Source organism: Corvus brachyrhynchos, unplaced genomic scaffold, assembly GCF_000691975.1.
Source record: "Corvus brachyrhynchos isolate BGI_N302 unplaced genomic scaffold, ASM69197v1 scaffold69, whole genome shotgun sequence".
Lineage (NCBI taxonomy): Eukaryota > Metazoa > Chordata > Aves > Passeriformes > Corvidae > Corvus > Corvus brachyrhynchos.
Genome location: NW_008240228.1, coordinates 2664842 through 2679866, shown reverse-complemented (window position 1 = coordinate 2679866; position 15025 = coordinate 2664842). Strand labels below are relative to the sequence as shown.

Sequence of the window (15025 nt, the reverse complement as noted above, 5' to 3'; positions counted from 1 at the left end):
CCGGCAGCGCCGCTCCCAACCCCCCCCACCAGGGCAGATTTAATCCCCACCCATCTGGTCCCCACGGGGCTCCGCCGGCAGAGCCGCTTCCCACCCTCCCTGCGGGAGCTGCCTGACAGATGCGCAGCGGGGGAAACGGAGCCTCCTCCTGCGATTATCTCCTGCTCCCTGGGAAGGATTTAGTTCATTGAGGCTGCTGCTGAGAGCGCTCAGTTTACACGAGCTCCGTGCTCCTGAGATACGAGCCGGGGGTGTGTGTTTGTTTTGAACTCGGGTCAGGTGAGCCCGCGGGGAATCATCCCGTGTGTCCTCAGGAAAAAGGCGCAAAGCATGAAGGACCTCACAGGTTTTGGATGGTGACAAGATCTAGTTTAGCTGTCAGACTTACTCATCTGCCCCCCAGGATAAGGCTCCACGGGGGGGTTCTTTTAGCGCTGTATTCTCAGTCTTGAAATTAAAATACTGACTCTCACCCTGCCATCAGAAGCACACAGTACATCAGCCCACGTGCCCACAAATAAATACCTATACACACACGTAACAGCACATACATGTAGGTACATACACTCATGCATGACTAGATACAGCTTGAATCAGCTTTCCCTAGCCTGACCCTGTGGCTTGGCTTCATTCAACATTTTCTCCAGTGCCAGAAGTGCATAAAGCCATTATGAAACCCCAAAATCAGAGATTCCCTATCACTTCATTCCAAGACACAGAGCTTCAAAAAAAAAGCCGAACTATTGTGACCCTCATGATTTCTCACTGTATGCTCACAGTGCAAAAATGAAAATGCAAGTTTTTCTCTGTTCCTCCCTAACATTGCCAAATTTTGTGACACTGCAAAGCCCCTTTCCTGTGGTGATGTCCCCTCCACCACAGGCAGGTATTTACAGCCAAACAGCCTCTCACATGGCTGAGCCCCACCGAAAGAGGAATGGGGGGGCCCTGTGAGCCCCAACACTGCCAAGGCACCTCTGCAGCAGGAGCTGCTCCTGCTGTGGCTCTGCAAAAGCAGCAATTCCCACGGCTGCTGTGTGCCTGGGTGCCTGCAAGCCCCTCCCGCGGAATTCATGTCTGATCAGCCATGAGCTGACACAGAAGTGCTTTTTTTCAGTGTCACCATTTTATCTATCTCCAAAAAAAACCCTTACAGCCTTACTACCATCAACACTTTCAGCTGATAAATTTGGCTGATCAGGGCCCACGGGTTCAAAAGTTCTCCAAGGGAGGGATGAGGATATAAACAGAGCACTGAGCACTTAAGCCTCCTTAGGAAGTCAGGCTAAAAAGAGATATGACTTTCTAAAGTGCCATGATACAGTCTGGTAAGATGGTTTCAAGACATGGGTGCAGGGCAAGTAAGGGGATCACCACCTCTGTCTGAGCAGCAGTGAAGGAACCCTTTCACTACATAACCTGCACAGGGCTTGCAGAGGAGCACAATTAAAACATTTTAAGATGTGGGGAAAGGTGTCAGGCCGGGCTGCGGGGATCTCCACAACTTTAAATCAAGCAGGTTTAAACAGACTGGATCAATGGGTTGAAGACAACTGTGTGAGGTTCAACAAGGCCAAGTGCCAGGTCCTGCACCTGGGTCACAACAACCCCATGTGGCACTATGGGCTGGGGAAGAATGGCTGGAGAGCACCCAAGCACAAAGGGACCTGGGAGTGCAGCTTGATAGGCAGCTAGATATGAGCCCAGATGGGCAAAAAGGCCAAAGGAATCCTGGCCCCTCTCAAGAATAGTGTGGCCAGCAAGACTGGGAAGCGACTGTCCCCCTGTACTCAGCACTGGTGAGGTCACATCTCAAATCCTGTGCTCAGTTTTTGGGCTCCTCAATTCAAAAAAGACATGGAGGTGCTGGAGCAAGTGCAGAGAAGTAAAACCCTGGAGAAAGGTCTAGAAAACATCTCCTGTGATGAGGGGTCGAGGTAACTGGGGTTGTTTAGTCTGGGGAAGAGGGTGCTTGGGGAGGGGCCTCATTCCTCTCTACAGCTACCTAAACAGAGGTTGTAGTGAGGTAGCATCAGTCTCTCCTGCCACGCCTGACGAGAAAGGATGAGAAGAAATGGCGTTATATTGTGCCAGGGGAGATTCAGATTAGACATTAGAAAAAATGTTTTCACTAGAACAGTGGTCAGGCATTGGAAGAAGTTGATGTGGTAGTTACTGCCTTTGGAAGTATTCAAGAAGCATCTGGGTATGTCTGGTGGTTAGGGTCTGATTATGGTGGTGTTAGGTGAATGTTTGGACTAGACGAGTGATCTCAAAGGTCTCTTCCAACATTGATGATTCTGTGATTCTGTTAAGCCAGAAAATAGTAGGAAAAGTATTAAAAATTTTAAAAGGTGATTCTGTAGCCAAGAAGTTCCTATGGATTGAGAGAAGGCTCAAACACCCTCAACATGTTGGGGATGCCAAAATTCCAGATTTCTGCACTAAAGAGGAATATGCTTTGTTACCCTGCCAGTATTTTATATTCTTTCAGCATTGGAGACTTATTGATTTAGTAGCACCAGAGAGATGTTAAAACACAGAATAATACAGTCAAGCTCTGAGAAACCAATGTCCTGATGCACACTGTTTACCCCAGTCCCCCTGCACATGAGCAGCACTGTCCTTTCCATCAGGGCTTGGGATCAGGTGCCCTGGGAGGGCTCCCTCTCTCCAGCAGGGCTGGGTGTTCTCAGCTTCAGCAGGGAGATGGCTCTCTGCTCTCCTCTTCCACACAGCACGGAGGGAACGAGATGAGAGCCATGGAATTAAGTGAAGGTAAACAGAGGATCCTGCTGGGGACCAAAGCTTCGACCTGGGAGATGTATCCCTGAGGTGGTGGTGCCTGATGAACCTTGGCTGGGTCTTCCTCAAAGCCTTCAGTGATCTCCTGGACAACTGAAACAGGCAATAACCCCCCAATTTCCACTGCGAAGATGAAGACCACTGCAATATGCGATGGCATTACCCAGTCCCCACCTGCACTCCATATAAGCCACAATAACCATCCATGCTGGCTTCAGGATGCAGCACCACTGGCATCTCATTTCCCTCCTCCTCCTGGTCTTATTTTGTTTATAGAACCAAGTTTGCACTCCCTGGTGCTATTTTTGCACTGTTCTATGACTCCTTCCTACCCAGTTATTCACATATTTACAGCCACCCCAAGATTATGTTAATGGTTTAAGTACCATGTTGAAACACAGTGAAAACAAACTGGAAGCTGGGCACGGAGCGTTGCCTGTTTTCCCCAAATTAGAGAACAATTCTCTACAATTACTATGTCCCCATCCCTGTTGTAATTAACACAGTGCAGTCAAAACCAGCTAATACAAATGGTGTTAAAAAGGTCTAATTTGTCTAAATAAGAGAGTCTATTAGTGAACAAATTACAAATTGCCCCTAGGAAACAAGACAACACAGGGGAAGTTGCTATAAAAGCATTTTCTGAAGACTTCAGATGTTACCAATCTCAGTTCAGCCCCAGCATCAGCTCCCAAGCAGAGACCGAGGATGGGTCTATCCATCCACAAATAATGTTGTGCTTGGCTCAGTCTGAAGTCTTGGTTTCCACCTGTCTCCCTTGCACTCCTATAGAAACAGAAACCTTTTCTTGTGAAATACTGACAGAAACAATGCAAATCAGGCAAAAAGTTTGGAGTTTTCCTCTGGGGGGAAAAAACCAAACAAGCCAAGGTAAAACCGAACCAAACCAAACATGGTCAGCTGGGAAAACGTCTGGGAACGCCAGGAAAAGCGACTGCTCTTAGAGAGTGCTGTGTGTCCCCAGGCTGCCAAGGAAGAGACAGCTAAGCAGTATTTGCAGAATTTTCCAGTTTTGGGGAAAGCTGGATTTCAAGCAAGTCCCTTTTTCTTGTAGGTGCATACTTAAAATAGGGCTAGTGCTTCCAGTGCCTCCCATTAAGGAAAGCATAAGACCATCCCAATGGAATTGATTTTTTATCAGCCGAGTCAGTGAAGCCATAATTATTGCAGCCCTCCTGGGCTGATAGCTACCAGCCATTTATAGGGCAGCAGGGAGATAAAAACAGCATTTACACATACATATAATCACTTTATTTCTCTATTAAATATTCATTTCCACAGGATTTACAGAGTCCCTGGGCAGCAGCCACTGCCCAGCGCCCGCTGTGCTGCTGGCAGCTCCCACATGGATGCTGTGGGCTTCACCCAGCACTTAACACTCCTCCTGCTTCTGCCTTCCTGAGCTTCCAGAAGTACTTATTTTATTATTACTATCCTAGCTTTCTTCTTCTACCTGCACAGCGAACCCACTGGTGCTACGATTTTGCATTTCTTTATCCTGAATATCAAAAGTTTTAACGCTATTTTGGCTGTTTCTTAGCTTATGGTGCTCTTGGCCCCATGTTTCTTGGCTGTTGCCTTTCCAAGACCGCTCAGGATGAGTGACAAATGCCTAAACGCCAATTGCCACTCACCGTAATGACCACATTTGTGCTTTTATGGAGAATGCAGGGTATGGCATCACATCCACACCAGTGGGAAAACCCCTTTAATTTCCAGGATGCCACCAGATACCTTAGCAGATGATATCTCACCAGATGATATCTCAGAAATCATGTTTGCCCCCAAATTGCTCTGATCCTTTTCTTTTTTCATAGGAACAAAAACAGACTTGCAGCTTTGGCCTAAATTAACTAAGTGGGATTTATACACAAGCTCAAGAACAAATAGTGATTTGCAGCACGTTGCTAAGCCAAACAGAGGGACATTATTCTCATTATAATAACAAGCTTCTTCAAAGCACAGGAGTCAAAGCAACCCTCGCCCCAGCATTTTGCAGCAGCTGGCTTTGCAGGGATAAATACAGCCTCGTGGGCAGTTCCATCTGCTGGCCCACCAGAAATGGCAACACTGGGAAAAAAAACCCATGAAAACTCCCCAAATCTATGTTTTACTCCAGAGATGACACATTCAGCTTCCCAGCTGGCTTCTAAGTCACTCAGCCTCCCAGATTTATGTGAAATAGCACTTGAAAATACTTTTTACCATTAGGTGGAGGGGGAGAGGGGACAAGACAGCAAAAGAAAGAGCATTTGCTCTGAGACTACTGAAAAGCTCAAAGTTTACTGCAAAGGGGTATAAAGAAACCTCACCAGGTTACACAGCAGAATATCCTGACAGCCTGAGAACAGTATTTTACACCAGAAGTCTCCTTCTCTGAATCCAGGCACTGGATGTGCAGCAGCTCAACACAAATGCCCGAGTCCCTGGTTAGGAGGTGGCTTCAGGTGAACTCAAGAAACATCTGCAACTTGGTTTTACACCACTGACAAAGCCCATGAGAACACCAATCTCAGACTGCCACAGAACCCATGCGACTGAAGCACCCCACAGTCTTTACATACGATATTGTACAAGCGCCCAATAAGCCTTTTTCTCCCTCTTCCCAAAAACAGGAGAATAATCAGAAATGAGGTTTTGAAGGAAAGAAATGTTTCTGGGATGCAGTGAAATTAAAACAAAACCAACTGCAAAATCCCTACATACGTGTCTGGGTTCCCTGGAAACATCACTTTTGATTTCAACAGTTTTGGGGCAAGGTGCAGCCTGTGCAAACAAACTTTCTGCAAGCAGGCTAAAAGCAGTGGTTAAAGGTGGATGTTGCTGAGCTCTGCCCTCTGCGGTTGCAGCCTGGCTGCAAAGCATGAAAACATGCACATTAAACTCCCCAAATGTTAAGATAAGCAAATACTTATTTGCCACAACTCTGAAGTTACTGCCAAAACCTCTGAAGATGGCTCTGCTGAAAGCATGAAATCCCTCAACAGATCCTGGAACAACTCCGGTCGTTTTCTATAGCTGCTGCCCTTTTCCTATGAAAGCATAAATTCTCCCTTAATTGAATTTGACAATTGAAAAGTAAAGAGATTTAAAATAACAAATGGTTCCCCAGCTCTCCCTGCAGCAAGGTTAGAGACACTTAATTGAACTTTAGCTTAGCTGCCAAACCAGAAAACCAACAAATAAGAAAGCACTGGGAATACCTGTGTTTATTAAGTCAGTAACTCATCTTTCTCCAGGAACAGCTCTGCACTGTGAAACTTTTTTCCTCTTTTAATCGCAAAAAAAATCAAGGAAAACACAAAAACTCTTTGGCACCACAAGAACTGTGGATGTACCTACAGAACTGGTCACAGCAGCCAGCAACAAAATGTCTCTGTAAAAATATCCAGGAGACCAGAGCACAACCTCCCTGTGTGATGGGGTATTCCACTTGGGCCATGTCCACATAAACTGGAAATGCAACACGTGCAAGCCAGAAGGCAACTTCAACCCCATATGTCACAGTTGATGGGATGGATCCTGGAAGAGCTTTGGGGTCAACCTTGGCACGATGATGTTAAAAACTGAGAAGGATGCACTAAAAATTACTGGTGGGAGAAAAAAGTCTTTTAATGAGAAATGTGGAGCTCAATCTGTTCAGCTTGTCTGAGAGGTAACTTGATTATAGCGTAAAACCCCCTTCACAAAGGAAAACACAGCGCCAGAAAAAGGCTTTGTTATCTCTGCAGTAACAAATAAAAGAAATCACTGGCTGGAAGCTGAAGACAGGGAAAAGCCAACAAGGAAAGTATTTTTACAGCATGAATCATTAAACTCTCAAACAAGCTATGAAATAGAGCAGAAAACGCTTAAATTCTTGGAGATGCCGTGCGAAGCCTGGATCTCTTCCTGCAGAGCGAAGTGCAGTCAGACACTGCGTGCCCTGTGCTGAGATGAGCAGGTGGAAACAGAGCAGCTCATGGAACACCAGAGTGAGGACAAGGATGACTCAACAATCCCTTCTGGCTTGACTTTCTGAATCACTGTGAAGCCACTCACCCAGCATCTCACATGGACAGGGAGCAGCACTTATGTAGTGCAACTTGCTCAGCCACAAGGAAATGGAATAAATCTTCCTTTTGACAGCCAGTTTTCCAAGAAGTTTGGAAATATGAGTAGCATCAAGACGTTCTGATTTTGTTTGAGGCTTTCAATGCAGCTGAAATTATAACAGATAATACAGAAGAGTGTGCAGACCCAGGTACCCTCACAAACCCCTCCTCACACTGTTGGCTTGGTCAGGCTTTTGTCAAGGCAGTGTTAAGGGCAGTTGATTCCAGCAATTTCCCTTCTTTGCTTTCCCATTTGCAAAGTAATTACTGAGGGATATTAAAACACATGAGGGAAAAAACATTGGCACTGAATTTTTTCTCCTCCAAAAATCAGACGATGTTTTCCCAGACAGGATCATAAAGAGCATCTCTTAAGCTACTTATTAATGTTTAAACATGTTTATTTCAAGTGATAGCAGTGCTCTTTGATAAATAATGATCCAGGTAAAATAAAAATAGCTAACAAAGGAAAACAAGATTGTTTGGCTGCTCTTCTGTCAAGCCGTTCTCAGAAGTCCAGCAATTAAAGGGGAACATATCCTTGCTGGAAAAGCTCAGCAAAGTTAACTTAACTCAGTTTTGAGTTAAGAAACCCTCGGAGCTCTGTCCTCCCCCCGGCCTTGGCACACGTGTTGCTTGGTAATTTGGGCAGCAGGTTTGCCACCAATGCCTGGCTGCAAAGGAACACTGATCTGCTGAGCCTTTCTTGGGAACAGCAGGGCCACACTCTGTGCTCAGCTCCAGCACTGCAGCACCAGGATCTATGTTTAGAGATTCCCTTTAAGAGCTCATTTTGTAAAATACTTGCTCATTATCACCAACTAACCAGTGATTAAATTATCATATACTTCCATCTCAGATCCTGGTCAGACAGCTTCCTTTGCCTGGTCTCTGAATTAAAGGGAGGTATTTTCCTACACTGGGCAGCAGCTTTATGGAACCAAGAAATCACATCGAGCTCTCAGAACGCACTGAAATCTATTTTTATCTTCCCTCAGCAAGTCTCAGCTCTAAAAGGTAGGTGGCTATCAGGTAACAGTAAAACAGTTTACCCAGTGTAGTTCATCCAAATTTTATGACAGAAACAAGGCACTTTGCGGAGGTGGCTTAAAGCTATGGATGCTTGTACTGAACTCCTGCAATGTTTGCAATGATTCAAAATGATTTAATGACACATCTGCTTTGGGTTTATGTTTTTCTGAGCAGCAGGATGTTGGAGGAGCGAGTGTATCACACTCCTCTTGTACCTGGAGCCCCACTTCACAATTCCTATGCCAAGGGCAGGCTCAACCCTAGAGAGGCACAGGAGGGAGGGAAGAAGGGATGGATGGATGGAAGCTCTCCAACCCACCCACTGGCCCAACACAACGGGTTTTGTGGGAGCTCTGGGAACTCCAAGAGCATGGACTGCTGATGACAACCAGTAAGGAGGCAAATATATTAACATATAAATATATTAATATATCACAGTGGGGATTTCCAGAGAGCCCTACAAGAACCAGATCAACCAGAACTGAATCTCAGCAGAAGCTGGAAGTGCCCCTAAAGAAAGATCCTGCTGGTTCTGCCAGCACCCCACTGGTTCCCTTAAAGCTCTGAAACAGGGACCTTGCCCCTCTCCCTGCAAAGACCAAGATTCCAGCAGTAGGGCAAATGGTTTAGGAACAGGACTGTATGAAGATTTTGTCTGTAACCACTAACTCCAGTACCAAGTGGTGCAGGAAGGTTTTGTGGAGCACCTTGTCTTCTCCCCTGTCTATAAAGGGAGCCCACGTCCTGACACAGCCCCTCTGACACGTGTTTAAACTCAGTGCCCAAAGTAGGCAGTGTTAGTCCTGTCTAACTATTGCAGACGCTTGTGCTTTGCCTAAGGCTGATTTAAGCCCACTAAAGCCCTCAAACAAAGCTTGAAATACCATTGCTGCTGCACACAGGATTAATGCTGGTCCTTCTGCAGAGGGGTGAATGTCATTTGCAGAACTGTGTTAATTCCTGATTTGAATTTAGATGATGTTTTTAAATAAGAAACAAACCCAGAACATCTGCTGGGAATCTGTGACTTGGATAAACCTTACTAAGTCACTAAATACAAGTTACTATTGGAAAAGTGCTCAGACTGCAGTGCTGGCTGTATAAAATTAATAATAATAATAACAATAATAAAGGAAGATAGGAAGATCACTTCTAGAGAATAATGGTTTCAGACTATTATGGGCACAGCTGATGTATTCAGAATGGTACAACAGCATTAATAAGCTCTAGATCAGCGCACTTGATCAACAAAAGCTCCCTTTCTTCAGGAGAGGAGGAAGGAGGAAAGGAGGAGGCTCTACCTGGAGTTAGGAGAGGGAAGTCCCTGGGGCAGACTGGATCAGGACAGCAAGGGTAATGAGACAGCAAAATCCCGCTGCTGTTTCAGCCAGACTCTCTCAGTGCTGATACTTGGTGTCATGCGCCCTCAGCAATTCCTCCTGCAGTCCATGGGTGGTAACAGAGCTCAGGGAACACCAGATTCCCCAGAATTTTGGCATCCCTAACTTGCCAGCATCTTCAGACTAAGCCATCCCGCAGGGTGATTCTGCAGCCCCAAGTGAGTGGTAACTGGAGCAGTAACTCCAACAATACCCATCAGTGATGAGCAGTAATAGCAGCATCCTGCCACAGCTCCTGGCTGCCCCAGCAGCACCGTCAGACCATGGGACTCTCTCACAGGTCCTGGGTTGTTCTGGATTTTTTTTTTTTTTTTTAAGTGCAGGCAGCACTACATATTTATACTGGAGGAAAAAAAAGAAACCAGATGATTTCATACCATCTTACATTGATTACATCTATTCCAAAACAACATGAAACCTTCACAATCATACTTTTCCTTGCACTGAAACGATGAATCTCCAACAAATCTCCCTAAACCAGTGCTGTGTTAAAATAAAAGACAGTTCTACATTTATCTGGAAGGTGGTGGTGGGAAAATCTCTGAAGAGTGGAAAGGAAGTTTGGAATCTTAAACAGGATTAGCACCCAGCCCACATCTTTACATCGCTCAAAGCACAAGGAAGGCTTTCCAGAGAGAGAAAGCAGCAGCTGCACCAAAGAATTAAATTTAAAATACATTTACTTTCAAAGTGGGCGAAAAATGTCTCTTAACTCCTAATCTTTCATATTGAGGACTTGAGTAAAATGGATGTTCTTTCCTTTTAAAAAGTCATGCAGTTCAATGTGATCCTTCCTTGCAGCAGGCTGCATCTGTTTTAAATGTTTGCTTTCAAAATGTGAAACCACTCCCTCCTCCCCCTTAATTTTATCTAGAATAATGAATACTCCATTTGCTTGAACATATCCTGAATAGATGAGCCTCAGAAAACTCAATGTTAATGTGGGACAGTCTTCTGCATCCTTTGGGATACATCACATTTGGAAAATGCCACAGAGGGATTCGGTAGCTACAGTCCACCCAGCAGCAGCAGTATAAAGAGGGAGAGGAGCCTGCAGGCAGAATTTAGGGCTGACATGTGATTTGGGCTGTTTTCCATGTTTCCTGCTCATCCACCACAGTAAAATTCTCTGAAATGCTCAAAACATAGATGAGTGAAGAAGTTCAGAGCAGAAGAGACTCAAGCAGAATCCTGGGGCAGATCAAGCCTTGCCAAGGAAGGGCAGCATACCCTAAGGAAACTGGGGCCAAGCTTCTGTCTTGGAAAATGCAAATTAATACAGGGAAGTGTTAAGAGCAGGAAAGAAGGCAAGTCAGAAAGCATATCTCAGGGCAACATTACTTCTGGGGGTGGAAGCTGTAAAATTCTGCAATTTCAAAGAAAAGAATTTAGCAAGATTTCTAAAAAGAGACAGTCTTTTGCAAATCCCACTGAAGAGGGGTACATGGAAATAGTACAGCAGACAAAGGTTGAATAGATACCTATTTTTAGACAAATGGCAGACCACCCCAAACCCCAGAGATGATCAGGAATGTTGAAGAGCAGCTTACTGCTACAACTGGCTACAGATAAAGAAGTACCGCCCAACGTTTTCAGAGGAAAGATTAACAACACTGTGATCATACAGAAACACAGAGCAGGGACAGAGCTGGCTGTCAAAGACAACTCAGAGCTGGAGAGGTAAGTGAGCTAATGGTACCAGCATAACCCCAGTGAGTTGCAACATCATTCCCAATTCCAGGCAGCACGGCAGAGACGTGCCAGCTCAGCCGGCTGAGCAGCGGCTGTGATCCGATCCACCTCTTCCTTCACGGACAGCAGGACAGAAAACCCCAATGACTCCCTGTGACTGAGTGATGATCTTGATGGCCTGTGGCTGTAGTGCCTGAACTTTCTGACACTGGAAGTGACTGAAGCTCAGACAAAATTGCTTTTAAAATGTCAATTTAAATTCAGTGCTGGGAAACACAAAGCCACTCCTAGGGCAGGGATAGCAATGTTCACTCTGCAAACACAACAATCCTTCAAATAACTTGGAGATCAGGAAAGAAGTCTTGAAAGCCGTATGAACAGTTCCCTGTAAACATCAGCCTTATGTTCTGCAATAATTAAGATGAAAATATAAAAATAAGAAGTGTTATGAGATGGAAAGGGAGAACAAAACCAGCAAATAACCGGATGATTCAGACGCGCTGAACCCTCGGCCGAGGGTCAGGCTCAGGCTGCGCCTCCCTGGGGCTTTGCTGCAGCTTGTTTAGCTGTACCAGCAATTTTCTATTGGCCAGGTGCCTTATCCTTGTACATAACTGTAAGGCTTGCACAGAGAGTAATAACAGGCAGGCATTCTGTGGAGAATGAAATATGGATGATCCCAGTGCCATTGGGTGGAGCACAGAATGACAGAGGAGGGCACTCCCAAGCAGGGGCACAGACCTCACAGAGAGGGGTGCTGGTGTGGGAAGACAGGAGGGGGGCACAGGATAGTCCTGGACACACCCAAAAAAATCTCACCCACAGCCACAGAAATGCAGACATTGACAAAACCAGTTTAGGGCTAACAGAATTAGGAGCAAGTATCTGATGCATTTAAGATGCTCCATGTACAACAAAGACAGCTACAATGTGCAGACACTGACTTTAAGAAAGAACATGTAAAAGCATGCTGGAAAACATATTTATTATCCCAAGTGGATCTTAAAGTAGAGTGGAAGAAACCACCAACCTCCACCTCCTGCTTCTACCAGCAGGAAAAATAAAAGCCTCCATCAGCATCATACCCCTCCTGAAGGCAGCACAGGACACAGATGACTCACTGACTTTTTTCTGTAGATGTTTTTAATATTAAGAGCAATCAGGAAGTAGAAATGTTTTATTGCAGAAAAGGCATTTTTGCATTTATAGAAGGGTCAGTAAGGCTAAAGGGAGCTTTGAGTGGACAGTGAGGTGGATTGAGAACTGACTGAACAGCAGAACCCAGAGGATGGTAATCAGTGGCACAGGGTCTAGGTTGGAGGCCTGTCACTAATGGTGTCCCCCCAGGGTCCTATACTGGGCCCACTATTCTTTAACTTCTTCATCAGTGACTTGGATAAGGGGTAGATGACTGACCCCTACTCCACGCTGGTTTCTCCCAGGGAGCAGGGGAAGGGTGAGAAAAGAAAGGCATGGATATTGGGATTTTAGGTGTTTAGCAACAACTTATTGTGAAGAGTTCTTCTGCAGCAGGACTTTCTATTTTCTTTTTCTTTTTCTATAAAAAGTAGAGTTAAGCTAACAATAACCACTTCAAGTGCAACACTACACTAGTTAGACTAGACTTACAAAACATTTAGATTCCTCCACAAGCTCAGATGGCATCAAGGGTGATGGCCTAAGCAGCAGAAGAGCTGCAAGTCTGGAGATTTCCTTATTTTTCTAAGAAGGACACAAACCTCATTCCCTGCACTTCACTTTCATTGGTCACAAGGAAAAAAACTGCACTGAGTGCAAGAAGAGATACTGAAACAAAAGAGAATACAATTTCTTAACCCCCAAACCATGACTGACTACACAGGGAGCCATCAGGGATGAGAGGCAGACTGCCAGTGTGCCGAGAATGAAGTTCTCTTTCAGGAGGGTATTTGCAATAGCACTCAAGGACTGAAGCTGGGAGATTAGCTGGCTATTTTATGTAAGAAAGATTGCTTGAATAATCAGTTTTTCTGATGTTGCCATGTCTTTTCATTTGTTAGTGTGCAGCATAATTGCTTCTTGTAAAGCTGAATGACTTTAAATTAGATGGAAAGATGGTCATTGCAAAGATAATTTTGAACATTCCCTTTCAAAGTTGTAGGTTTAAAAATATTAGTTGAAATGCAACAGAATAATTAATCTGGCAGCAGTCACTTAATTTGTCCCTTTTTTTTTTTTGTTTCTTCCTTGCTACATGCTTTTAAGTTACCCCAGTATGTTCATCCATGGAAAATGAATAGCAGGGAAATAAATATATTTATCTAATCAACCCCTTACTGGAGCTGAAAGCCTCCAGTACAGTCTAAACTGGTGATTAAGTCCAGATTACGTTAAAACAAATTTGCCATGTCACTCCTAATACTTCCACTTGGCAATGACCCAAATATTTTTGTTTTGATCGTCTCTCCAAACACAGACCAATGTCAGACTCACCCTGGCTGGAGGGGCTTCTGTGCTCATGGGTTGCAGGAGGACCAGGGCAGGTTGCTCGGGCCTTTGTCCGGCTGCGGCTTCAGAACGTCCAGGGGGAGGCACAGGATCCGTTCTTCACCCACCTACAAACTTTCTACATGTAAGTGCTATTCATAACATTTCTCAGAGTCATGGTTTGATGACTGCAGCAATCAAAATGACTTTTTCTCACGAAGCTGATTCAGCTGAGCTTTATCATCGAGCATTTCTCCTCTCTCTGTTTTACCCCTTTCCAAAATTCCTTGCTGTCCCTAGCTCTTCTCTCCCTACCAAAAGGGTTCCCATCTTCCTGAAAGCACCTACCACCCTGACTTCAGGAATTTTGCAGTTGGTATTTACATACCAAGGTACTCAGCAGTGCTTTTTATCTGGAAATGCAAAGCCGCTCTCGTTTTAGCAGAGGCCCTGCAGAGCCTGAGGGATGCACCCAGCCAGGAACAGGGAGAAAGCTGCCACAAAAAGGATGGAGGAAGCAAAGAGAAGAGACTCCTGCGTGCCACCTTTGATCGGCAAAGAACTTCCATCCACTTGAAAACTTAAGGAGGGTTCGGGGTCATTTCTTCTTCCCCCAGTGTGCTCTGCTTTCAGCCCGCAGATGATGAGAGCACTGCTGACGAAGGTGACGCATTGGGGAGAGGAGATTTTAGTAACTGGGGCGGAGGAGAAGCAGCAGCAAGTGGTGAGAGGGGGAGGAAAAGGAGCCTATATAAAGCAGCAAAATTCAAAAACATTAGAAGAGAGAAACATAAGAGAGAAATGTAAGAGAAAAGTTCAGGGAATTTTGGAACTGCCAGGTACATCATAGAAGCAAACTGAGACCCAGCCAGACATTGAATCAACACTCATCCCATGGATGAAACTCAAAACCAAGATGTGTCCATCCCACCATCTTTCTCAAATGTATGAGAAAATTTTCAGGCCCTCGTCCCACTATCCAGTGGTCTCCTGAGGTCCGAAATTCAAGAAAAGTGTTTGGAGAACTGGGGTCAATACAGAGTTACAAGATAATGCACTGGGTGTCCCCAGCCAAGTACCAAGCTCTACTACAGCTTCTGCTTTTCAAACTGCACCAAAAGAACTAAAACATCACCATATCTTCCAGCACGGCTTTCAGAAACCTGAAAAAGGGGAAAGACTTAACTGTGGGAGCTGATAGATCCAGGAGCCCTTCCTGTAAGAACACTCTGTGGTCTGGGGACTCCTGCCTTGCCCAGCCAAGGCACTCACAGTTTGCACCAGCAGGTAATGAGACATAATAAATGCAGAAACAACTGCTGTTCAATCATGTGTATGAAACAACACACATAATTAGAGCTGCCTATATATGCAAAGGCACAAAATTAAAAGTCAGCAACTTCCAGTGCTACTTTTTGATTTTGGCAGGCTTCACTTTCCCACCTGGCATCCTTACAATGTCTTTGGTAAAAGCTAAGATAACAGTCTCAATCATCGAGCACTTGTTTTTTGTAA

The 15025-nt window shown here is 45.0% G+C and overlaps 1 protein-coding gene across 5 annotated transcripts in view; it reads right to left on the bottom strand.

Moving 5' to 3' along the window:
- The window catches only part of PAK5 (p21 (RAC1) activated kinase 5), a 121887-nt gene that overhangs the window by 60929 nt on the left and 45933 nt on the right, over nt 1–15025 (bottom strand). The window contains exon 2 of one of the 5 annotated variants that reach the window (XM_017745254.1): nt 13517–13638. The exons of the other annotated variants lie outside the window; for them this stretch is intronic. The gene's annotated coding sequence lies outside the window, so the exon portion shown is untranslated. The remainder of the gene's footprint in view (nt 1–13516; nt 13639–15025) is intronic. 5 annotated transcript variants of the gene reach the window in all.